The sequence below is a fragment of the Gallus gallus genome, chromosome 1 (genome assembly GCF_016699485.2).
Source record: "Gallus gallus isolate bGalGal1 chromosome 1, bGalGal1.mat.broiler.GRCg7b, whole genome shotgun sequence".
NCBI classification, from domain to species: domain Eukaryota; kingdom Metazoa; phylum Chordata; class Aves; order Galliformes; family Phasianidae; genus Gallus; species Gallus gallus.
The window spans coordinates 184,781,483-184,793,593 of NC_052532.1; the positions used below are offsets into that span (position 1 = coordinate 184,781,483).

Consider the following 12,111-nt stretch of genomic DNA (forward strand, 5'->3'; position numbering starts at 1 on the left):
CCTCTCTTCCTCCCCGAGCTCAGGAAACCCTCCAAGCATGGTTTTCTTCGGCTTCAAAAGCCCAGAGGATCTGCGTGGTAATCCATACTTCGTTTTGCAGAGCTGGGGGCAGAGGTACCTCGGACAGCGAACTGAAGACCTAGGGTAAGAATCGGAGCCCACTCAAGGTGTAACGTAAAAAAATATTTGCACAAAGTTCTCCATAGACACTAAAGAGAAAGGATCATCTTGAATGCTATCCATTGTGTAGCGAGGCCAAAGAATCATTAATATCAGAGAATCATAGAATGATTTCAGTTGTAAGGAACCTCAGAGCCCACCCAGCCCCAACCCCTACCATGGGCTGGCTGCTCCCCACCAGCTCAGGCTGCCCAGGGCTCATTCAACCTGGCCTTGAGCACCTCCAGGGATGGGGCATGATACTCTCCACAAACAAGGAGAACCCTATTAGAAACCCTCGTATATCACAACTTCAGTTCTTAGCATGAGCACTGCAGTCAGTGGGGGCCTTTCTATGTATTTCACAGGCTTTGGACAGGAGCCCAGCTGCCCTGCTTGACCTCTCCAAGTACCGCTCTCATTCCATGACACTGAACCTGTGTTTCAGTGGCTTTGTTTCTGCACAGCACCAGAACCAGAACTTATCGATTCATTCATCTAAATCCATCAGCCCTTTAGAGCAAGCAGCCCCATTCAGGACACAGACAAAGCACCACTGTGCATTACAGGCTAGGAAAACAACAGATGATTTGGCAAATTCAGCAGTTTTCTATGAGCTGTAGTTCAGGTTTTCAGACCCGTTCGCTGTTCCTTTGATCTGCTACAAAGCAAAGCTTCCGTGCAGTTTAAATTGATTTATGTTGTATCAGATCCAGAGTACACCTATGTTCATTCCTCTCTCCCCCTCCATCTCTCTCTAACCTATCTCCTGCGGCTGTAGATATATAGACAAACAATGAGACTTTATTGTTGGTTTCATTTCAGTGTTGGTTCATTTTAATAGGGCCGGTGGGAATTGGTCTACTTAATGAGAGAAGCTTTAAAACTTTTTGTAAATAGGTCTTATTCCAAGCTGTGAGGAAAAGGCAAAATCTATAAACCATTATGCATCATCTTAACCTGAGTAAAAAGTTAATCAAAACGGCCCAGGCTGATGCAAGGAGCAGAATATTTTATTTAGGTGATTTTGAACATGTTGTTTTCAATAAATTTCCTGATCTGCTCTCATTAACCTGCACTTTCAAGCAATATTATGTTGAAACACAAGACAGAACTTTCTCCATTTTCAAAATCTTGCACTAACTTGTTGGCAGTTTTGAAGAACACCCTGGCCCTTTTTAGCATGAGGACACAATTTCAACCAACTCAAAGCTCTGAATTTCAAATAATATACATATATTTTAATGCAAGAAAAAAACTTATGAAATGGTTCCCAAACTGCTCTATTTCTTCAGCAGCTACTATGGTTTTCATCAAATCAGAATAAAAGAACAAATCCAGCAACTCAGCAACATCCTAAGCCCATATTTGACAAACCCAGACATTCAGCTCTATCCCAAAATATAGTCAGTGAGCACGGCAGAGAAAGATAAATCAACACCTGTCAGCTAATGAGGAAGGGTTATCATTAAGTTATCCTGGAGTCACAGCTCTTTCTTCTTCCATCAAAAAATACTCTTAAAAACTGTCTCTAAATGCCTATTTTAAAAGACTGCTGTTATAAAATATAACTTCCCATGCTGAAAATTCTCCTCAAGTTCTTCCTCCAAGAGCACATTCTTCAGTCTGAGAGCTGTGTTTGCGAATTCAGCAACATGGCCTCCTACCCCAATCACAGATAAATATGTGAGGGAACAAGTTTACTTTCTTATTCCTGTTTCTCACCCCAAGACTCCATTTGGACCCTGCTTTAGGGTCCATATGTGGCATTCCATGCTGCGCAATGTCCAGAGTGTGCTGGAAAACCTGCTAACTGACTGTCCTATGGGATACCCTCCACCCCTCTCCTCCCTCCAACACTGGTCCCCACACCATGCAGACTGCACACATTGCCACATGCTGATTCTGTGGTGGGTTAGCATATCATGATTTCTGTGCTTCAGTTCTCTTTGCTTTCACAATGCAAGAGAGGTGACTTTTCACTCAAAGGTGTGTAACACACAAACAGGACACAAAGCTCAGAATCTCAGAAGCATTAAAAGATGTTTAGGCCCTGGAGTGTGCCCAGAGAAGGTCAGCAAAGTTGTGAAGTGTCTGGAGCACAAGTCTTACGAGGAACAGCTGTGGGAAGTGGGGTTGTTCAGTCTGGAGAAGAGAAGATTCAGGGAAGACCTTATTGCCCTCCATAACTGCCTGAAAGGAGGCTGCAGAGAGGCAGGGGTCAGCCTCTTCTCCTGGGTAACATCAGTAGGATGAGAGGGAATGGCCTCACGTTGTGGTGGGGGAGGTTCAGGTTAGATATCATCTCCAAAAGAGTGGTGTGGCACTGGAACAGCTGCCCAGGGAGGTGGTGGGGTCACCATCCCTGGAGGTGTTGTGGAGATGTGGCACTGAGGGACGTGGTGAGTGGGCATGGTGGGATGGGTTGATGGTTGGACACGGTGATCTTAGAGGTCTTTTCCAACTTTGATGATTCTATGAAAATATTTAATCTTTACTGAAATTAATGACAATAAAGTACTTACATAGGACTCAGGGCCTGCTACAGACTTCAGTGCGAAACCAAGTTTTTCAGAAGTTAAATACTGAACAACCCAGTTAAGTTATCTCAAATCAGATTCGTGGGATCCACGTCTCTGGAATGAATAGGACATTAAAAATTCTTTGAATGTTCATAGGAAATACTGTTTGTAATATTTTTAATTTCTTTTGCCTGCATAGAAAGAAAAATATTATTCTTATGTAACTAATTCAGAGATATTCTTGGAGGTGGAAGTACTGGCAATGTAGGCTGTGCTGTTAGAAAGCTCAAACAGAAAACATCCTCAGCATATCAGAGCAGATCTATGGTCCCCTTCACTGTTGTTTCCTACATACCAGGTATTCCTGTTACGTTCAATACCAAACATGGACTCATCAGCCCCAAAGTGTCACAGGGAGGAGTGCATTTTTGGGAGATGGGAAACAGAGAAGAGTAACAGGCTGGAAATCACACGAGATATGGGGTGTCACAGGCAGAACTCACGGGCCTGTAATTCAGGAAGTTCCCTTTGTTATCTGCTCAACCACGAAGAACAGGGATGAAAGTAGATGCCAGTTCCACCAACACACCCACCCAAAGGGATGTTAGTGCATTGAGGAGCAGATCTAGAGGAGGGTGCTGTGCAGAATTTGCTGTTTGCTTTGATACACCCTTGGCTAAAGCAGTGCTGTCAAGCTAAATAATCTAGAGGTCTAAAGGGAGGCAGAAACTATGGCCCCCAGAAATATGACCGGTAGTAATCATGTGTTCAAGTGTAGAATAAGTGGTCATTGTGAGTTTGTACACAAAGAGAGCTCATTTTGAGTGAAATCTTTTTTTATAAGCACAGTAGTTGTCTCCTGTGTGTGTTATGTTTTTAGGAGCTCCCCTCAATTCCTTCACTTTCTTTAGCTCCTCATCTAACATGATGAGATGACTGCCTGTGTTTCCTACTTGCCTGGTGCTGTCAGGGACTGATTTAATAACTTGATGTTCCAGCAATGTTGTCTCCTGCCAAAGCAACAATCGAATTCCAAAGCTCTCTAAGATTTGATTCACAGTGTTTACAGAACTGTGGCTCTGTGACCTCTGCTTATCGTTGGAGATGTAAATAACTGGCTGTGTCTCTCTGCTCCTTTTGGTTTCCTTTATCCACCCTCTGTCTCTTTCTTCGTCCATAAATTGTTTGTTCAGAGGGCCAGAGAGCAGCTTTGTGCAGTAACCAGATGCATGCCTGTGTCTGAGCTGGTCACTGCTCTCCAGTACAAGCAGCGGATACTCAGAATAGTAGCAGCGAGTCAAAACTGAAATACCCTTCTTGTGCCTCCCCATAAGACCACTATGTTTTGAGTTATCCAAGCACATGGGCAAAGCAGAGGTTCAGCAGCCCTACAGTTACATCCTCCTGTTCTGCTCTGGGCCACTCTGTTTAGAAACAACATTGAGTGCTTTGCCAACGCGATGCTTGGAACTAAAGCTTTGATTTAACCACCATTTTTAGCAACTTTGAATCTGATGTGCTTAAGGTTAATGGAGCCAAAAATTAATACAGTAAGAAAAGCATAATCTGAAAATGTTATGCTGTAGTATTGAAATAATCACCTTCTGTGAAGGCAAAAATCCATAACAATGCATGATCCTTTCAGTATCTAAAGGGGGGCTGTGTAAGAAAGAAGGGGACAAACTCTTCAACACGGTCTGTTGTGATAAGATAAGGGGAAGTGGTTTCAAACTATAACAGGGAAGATTTAGGTTGGATATAAGGAAGAAGTTCTTTGCACTAAGGGTGGTGAGGCATGGAATTGGCTGCCCAGAGGGGGGTGGACTGCCCCATCCTGGAGACAACCTGCTGTAGGTGTCCCTGTTCATTGCAGTGGAGTTGGACTAGATGACAAAAACCTTTCAACAAATGAAAACAACAGTCACCACTATTCAAGGTACTGGCAAATGTCCATGTCTAAGAAAAGCAACTTTCCCAATGATCCTCACTAAGAGCTTTCTTTCCCTCCCACAGTATCCCCATTTGCTTTAAGTAGCCATGACAATAATAAAGTATGTCATGAAGCTAAAATATAAGACCCCACTTAATGACCTATGCACCCTTAGGTCTGAATGGGAAAGTATGCCGCATATGCTTAGATAACATCAAAAATAGAAAAGCCATGGGAAAGGAACTTAGAAACTACATTAGTCTAAGAAATCTGAGATAAAAATCTCGCCCAGACCTCAAGGAGCACGGGCCCTCTCACACAACCAGGTTACTTGGTCATTCCCAGTGTTCAAAGGTAATCTGGCCCCAAAATGCTAACCTCCTAAGCGGCATATTTTCAGGTTCATCTCACCTTGCTAAAGATGCTGGTGTTCTACACTAATTGCTACTTGGGAGCGTGCAGAAAAGTGGCAAAGGTTAGGATATTTCTGATGGGTACAACCTCAAAGGAAGTAGATTACCTCAGCAGCTGTACTGGCCTCGCCCTGTTGTCCTGTTTTGATAATTTCAAGGCAGAATTTCAATACAGAAGACTTCTGTCTGGAATGCACTTTCCTCTGTTTTTCCCTTTGGTTTACACGTCTCAACCTCAGCACCACATGAGCTCGAAGGTTGCCTCTGGGGGAAAGGAGCAAGCGTGGAGGAGAGGGGACCAGAAGATTCACATGCAGAGTTAGGGAAAGGGAAAATCTCACCACTTCATCTGGTCTCTGCAAAGACCATACCTACTCCTAGCACACTGAGTGAACACATTCTGTTAAGAAAACAAGAAATTATTATACTTACAAAGAACTTGTTCTGAAGAAAGTAATCTTTGATTACATACTGGGTACCAGCACCAGTGTCTCTCTCGTCTACATTTTGTTTTGGACATTTTTGGCCACATATCCCCACTTACACTTGAAGATTCCCAGATTTTAAAGGTATGTCCCCTGAATTCAGCATTGCTGCATTACAGGCCAGTTTCTGAACAAAAGGTCAGAAAATGCAAAAGAATACAAAGGGATTGTGAGAGAATATTGACAGGGAAGATGTGCAACCTTCACAGTAGTGAGAAAACGTTAAGAAGTTCAGAGTTGAAAACCTAAAGTGAAAGCCCATGTTCTAGTTTAATTACTTTAATTAAGAAAAGAACTCTCCAAAGAATCTTTTTTTCATCCCATCTGTATGTGCAAATCTAGAATTAAAGCAGTACTCTAAAACATACATTTTTCAAACACCCAAGCAACCCTGCTGTTTCTCTTTCTCTAATGTATCCCCTCATGCATCTCTTTTTTCTGTGTTGATCTTTCAGGGTACAGTTCTGTGGGGTTGAAGCCAGCTGAACGTTTGTTGTTGGCTCAAGTAACGGGAGGTTAAGACCCAAAACTAAATCTCTCTGCAACTGTCTTGATAGCTATCTTTTCTGGTGCCAAGAACCTGAATACAAACAGTAATAGACTCAGATGAAGGGTCAAACAGTAAATCTTGGAGGAGAAAAACCATTAACCCTGGAATCAGATAGTACTTTATTCTGACTTTGTTATTATGCAAATGAATTTAATGGATTTGTAAGCTTTACAGCTATTATAACTGTATTTCTACCTCTTTCCAAGCAGGTTTACCTTACCTACGTTCTCTCACTTAAATAAGAAATTAATGGTACAATAAAAATGATCTGGAGGGATGTCAGTTTCTTTGCATATACTTTGCTATTCTCTGTGTATTTCCTGCAGCTTATGTTAACCAGCTGAGTTTTCTCATCACTATAGCTTAAATACTTGCTTTATATTTTTTTCTTACATATGCTGCAAGAAAACATACAGAAGGAGGCTTTTAAAATAGGTTAATCAAGCTAGGCCAAAAATTAAGGCTAATCTACATTTTAAAGGCTTTGCATGCACAGCTTCTGGAATTATTGTCACAATAAAATCATAGAACTTTACATAAAACGTTAATGTAGATGCAGATTATACAAGTAAATTATTTCCCCACTGCAGTTTATCCTATGCATTCCTTATTTTAATTTGCATTCCCAGGTTAAAGACACCAGACCAGATAAGAAGAGTTTCATGGGTAGAATACTATTTACTCCTGGCCATTTTAGCCATTTTAACAGTACAGCCATTCTGGTCACACATTATGATTCATCACATTCATCCTGGCAGAAGTTTCTGCTCCAGCCAGTGAACTGTTGCCAAAGGGTTATATGTGCTTTGAGAGAAAACAGACCACCCAAAAACTGAAAGTAAATTGTGCAAGAAATATCAAAACAAAGGCAAAAAACTCTAGAAGGTTTTCATGCCCCTCCTGACATTGCACATCAATCTTGACCTTCGTTACACGATTCTTGTAGTTATGCCTTGAATTGTTCTTGCTCAGAACTCAGCACATCGATGTGGTCAAGCTATGGCTGATGCTATCTAAACCTTGATGGTGTTCAAGCAGAGCCTTTCCAAGGCTGGCTGCTCGTACCAACAGATAAACATCAAATCCTATTTAATGCCCAATCTCCTACTTCAACACAGAAGCTTGTAATTCATACCCAATTTCATTGTGAAAGACCAGGATATTTCTTAAATCTTATGGCAGTGAAAATGAAATAAACTGAGTTATACTGGAGTGAAATTGGAACACAATTCAGGTGATCTTTAAATAAAAGCAATACTGAGCCTTAACTACATTCAACCTTCTCCTATTAAACTGTATGCATTTCAGGCACTGAAGGTAAAATATTATAGCTTCCACACACAAACAGAAAGCTAAACTATAAACTTTGTCTGTTTTTAGGGCTTTTAAATATCAGGAACAACAGGTGCTCCCATAGACACTGCAGACAACATCAACATGCAAGTCACCTAGTCATCATGATCCATCCTTCAAAACAATGACAACTTTTGTGTATGGAACATGATTTTGCAGTCCCATGAGACCAGAAAGCTCTCAGTGTTTCAAAAGAGAGATTAAATGTTGACTCTATTGGTCTCCTTTGTTTACTCTTCTGTGAAACTCAGAAATTTACTCTTTCTGTGAAACTCAACCCTGCACAAGAAGCCAGAATCAGGATTAAGAATCCCATCAACTCAATTAATTCTTTAAAAAGGCTTCTGTGCAGAAGTGAGTTTCAGTCTCTGGAAAAAAATATATAAATAAAAATAAAAAGTTGTATTATTAACAAAGAATGCAAATAATAATAATCATCATCATCATCATTAAAAAAAGCACTCGAGACTATCATAGAATCATAGAATGGCCTGGAAAAGGACCTCAAAGATCATCTAATTTCAACCCCAGTGCTGTGGGCAAGGTTGCCAACCACTGGACCAGGCTGCGCAGAGCCACATCCAGTATATTTGGCTATGACCTTTACACTCTAGAAAACTTTAAATTTTTGGAAATACTTCTAGATTGGTATGGAAATTCTTTAAAATACACTTAGAATGAGAATCTTGAAATATTTTCTGTATAGCTATTAAATTAATTAGCTAATTATAACTACTGATTTCCCAATAAACTACTAAATTTCTCTGTTGACACTGGCTAAAGAGCGATAGCAAAAATGACAAAAATTATGTCAAGGAGGCAGCAGCCAGCAGGGCTTTGGGGCAGTCTTACTCTTTACAAGGATTTCCCCAAAATTAGGAAAATTGACTTCCATTGGAGAATAGGAAGCAGAGGAATGCAAGATAGCAAGTCTCTTTAGGAACTCTGTAGGAGGCTGAGAAAGTAAGAATGAGAGAAAGAACAAAGGAATGAAAGAAGGATGACCCTGTGTTTAGTTTCTGTGCTCCAGGCACAGCTTTAATTGAGAGCCTCCTTGCATGCCCTAGCAGCTTTCAGGTGATAAAACAGTCTTAGTCTGCTCAATTTGGGGTGCATTAAAAAAAGCGTGGCCAGTAGGTCGAGGGAGGTGATCCTTCCCCTCTGTTCCGCCCTGGTCAGGCCTCACCTGGAATACTGTATCCAGTTCTGAGCTCCCCAGAACAACAAAAAAAAAAGATACGGATCTCCTGGAGAGAGTCCAGTGGAGGGCCACAAAGATGAGGGCCTGGAGCATCTCCCATGTGAGGACAGGCTGAGCAAACTGAGTCTGAGAAAAGAAAACTGAGAGGGATCTTATTAATGTTTATAAATATCTTAAGTGTGAGAGACAAAGGGACATGGCCAACCTCTTCGGTGGTCTGTGGGGACAGGACAAGGGGAAATGGCTGTAGACCGGAGCATAGGAAGTTCTGCACCAATATGCCATGGAACTTCTTCACAGTGAGTGTGACGGAGCACTGGAATGGGTTGCCCAGGGAGGTTGTGGAGTCTCCTTCTCTGGAGATATTCAAGACCTGCCTGAACACCTACCTGTGTAGCCTGGTCTAGGGAGCCTGCTTTGGTAGGGGGTTGGAGTCAGTCTCCAGAGGTCCCTTCCAACCCCTATAACTTTGTGGTTCTGTAATTTAAGTCTCTCTAAGCAGACTGAGCAGCACCTACATGGTGAAGAGACAGGGAGTTCCTGCTGTGGACCTATGATACTGAACCTCCTCCTGCCTGCTGAAGATGTGTTTTAAAAGCAGGAGAGCTCACTACTGTTGTTGCCCTCAGCTAAACTGCTTGTTGTGAAAGTCAGAGGTTTGCTCTGGTGAGATGTTGAGCTATTGGTGTTTGTTAGGGAGAAAGAGACAGCTTGGTGGCTGAACCATTTCCAGCAGGCCTAACTTCCCCATAGGAGTGGGTGCAGCAAGATTATTTGGGTATGAGCCAACATGCTGCTCAGCATGGCTGGGGGTCACAGAGGGCTTTGCAAACACTGCTCTGGTGCAGGAAGCAGTCCCTGGGAAATGATCACACAGTTGGGGCTTCGCATTGTTTCTCCTTGGGAAAGAATAACCCACAGAGGAAGGGTCCCTCTAATGGAAGGGGCATCCATATAATCCCAGCTATCATTGAATTCTAGAAGAGCTCAGACTTCTCAGAAACTGAGAGTATAGCAAAGCAATATTTTTTCACATGACAGATCAGTGTGCCTAAATTTGTAGGGTTTTTTGTTTTGTTTGGAAATATAGAGTGAAGAAAACTGGCCTGTTTGGAAAACGTGTCTATTGACTGGAGGCCCACTTCTAAAATCTGAGGACACAACACAACCCCACACTGCTGATTGCTCTGCAACGGGGACTCTACAGTTGCCTCAGAAATTATCAGGAAACTCAAGATCCTCCAGCAAGAAATACCGCTCAGCTGTCAGAAGGCAGCACTCCTGACTGCAACTCTTCATCCCATTAAGAAAATAAAAAAACTCTTATCTTTTCCACAGCTGTCTCTGATATATCCACTGTCACTACCTTGTGCTGCAGGGGTCCAACGGCCAGGTTTGCTGCACTCCCTGAGTCGCTAGGTGGCGGCGTTGGAAGCAGGAATCGAGACGAACGAAGCCCAGCAGAGCGCAGCACCCCGGCACGCTGACCTTAAATCCCGGGCAGCATCAGCTCCGTTTGTTTATTTGGAAACACACTTACTGACTTGAAAGCAATTAAAATAAATGCCAGGCCAGGACTTTATGTCGCTTAATGCAATCTAATCCTTGAATTATAACCACTTTAATCCTTGCAATATAAACATTTCAGATGGGAATTTGACCCACCACCTCCACAAACACCTGTTCAGACCTCTTTGTCTGTGTGAAAGCCATACAAAACCCAGAACAGTGCCATGGAAATAAGATGAGAAGGAACTGCCTTTCATTTCCGGGTATTTCCCTGTGATCTCATTGCCACCTATTCTAAAGAGAAAACTTTACAAGGTCTTGTTAAGATAAAGAAGTATAAATAAAGTCAGTGTAGTGATTTTCAAGGTAGCAGTATTTGCTAACACTGCCCAAGCAGTGCAAAGCAAATTTAAGATGCAAATCTTGTTATTACAGTGCATCTATATAGATATTGGCATTGCACAGAATCCAGAGTCATATTCAATAAAAGCTCATGGTTGTATTTTGAATAGTTTTCTCTTTGATGTACACTGATCTGGAAGATTTCTTGTCCTCTGAGCAGTGAGCCCAGTACAGCTAAGTTCCTTGTGACTTTTCTTCTCTGTCCATCACCCAGACTCCTGTGCTGCAATACTGCTGCGTTCCCCATGAGCAGAATAGCATTCAGGCCTCTGGCTGCCAGCTCAATGCAGGGCTCTTTCACTCAGTAATAATAACCAAATACTGCCCAGCGTGGATGCTGCTCTCAGTGGATGTGCTGTAGGGAACCCTAAAATGGAGGTCAGGAAAGGGGCAAGGAGGCCCAAAGCCTCAAGCGTTGGCTCTGGGAAGACCTGTGTGTATTACCCAGTCCTGATACTTTACCTGGAAACAGCAGGAACCAGAGGGAAGCACAGAGCCCGGGGGGTGCTCCTGCTGCTGGCCAAGAGGCCTACTGAGGAGAATCATGCATCAAGTATGATTTACAGACATCAAAAAAGCAGTGTTTTCTTACAGGGCAGACCACAGAGGACAGCTGGCTGGCAGCATAGGGCACCCCCAGTGTTTCAGCTCTGGGTGGCCCCAGCCTGGCTACGCTAAACCTCCCCATAATTATAGCTGCAAGAATCTCTGTTTCCATATCCCCTGTCATCCGGGGGTTGAACGTGCTAAATTTATCAAGTTTGTTCCAAAGACAGAAGAAGTGCACAGCTGAGAAGAAGCTGTTCCATTGGGAAGCCTCAGGCCAGGCCTTGGTGACCTGTGTGAGGGACCCTTCTGTAATGATAGGACAAGAGAGAATGGTTATAAGCTTCAAAAGACTAGGTTTAAATTAGGTATAAGGAAGAAATTCTTCATGGTGAGAGCGGTGAGGCACTGGAACATGTTGCTCAGAGAAGCTGTGGGTGCCCCATGCCTGGAGACTTTCAAAGCCAGGTTGGATAGGGCCTGTGGCAGCCTGATCTGGTGGGAGGTGCCCCTGTCCAGGACTGGGACTTGGAACTGGAGGACATCTAAAGGTTCTTTCATAGAATGAATCATAGAATGGTTTGGGTTGGAAGGGACATCTAAGATCACCTAGTACCAACCCCCTGCTATAGGCAGGGACACCTCCCTCTAGACCAGGTTGCTCACAGCCCCATCCAGCCTGGCCTTGAATGCTTCCAAGGAAGAGGCATCCACAACCTCACTGGGCAACATTTTCCAGTATATCACCACCCTCACAGTAAAGATTTTCTTTCTAACGGCCCAGAGAGCCTCAGGAACATACCCTGCCCAGGCTGACGTGCAATCAAAACCAGCCGAATGCTCCAAGCTCTTCTCCAGCCTGCTAGATGAGACTCTGAGGGCAGGGAGAGGACTCGAACCAACAACCTCCGTCTCTGCAGCACTGCGCCCCTACCCACAGAACCTGATTAAACCACGTGACGATCATCCTCTCCCCGCAGCCTTCCAGCACTTCCGTAAACATCCCGGCAGCTGAGTGACAGGGACGGTCAGCCAATCGCG

The 12,111-nt window shown here is 43.2% G+C and overlaps 1 long non-coding RNA gene across 1 annotated transcript in view; it reads right to left on the bottom strand.

Moving 5' to 3' along the window:
• The window catches only part of LOC112531596, a 12,845-nt gene extending 800 nt beyond the window's left edge, over positions 1–12,045 (bottom strand). The window contains exons 1-4 of the long non-coding RNA XR_005850039.2: positions 11,873–12,045; positions 5,132–5,288; positions 2,685–2,795; positions 1–139 (exon numbers count right to left, since the gene is read on the bottom strand). The exon at positions 1–139 is cut by the window's left edge and continues 800 nt beyond it. This is a non-coding gene — a long non-coding RNA (uncharacterized LOC112531596). The remainder of the gene's footprint in view (positions 140–2,684; positions 2,796–5,131; positions 5,289–11,872) is intronic.
• Between the last annotated feature and the right edge of the window lie 66 nt (positions 12,046–12,111).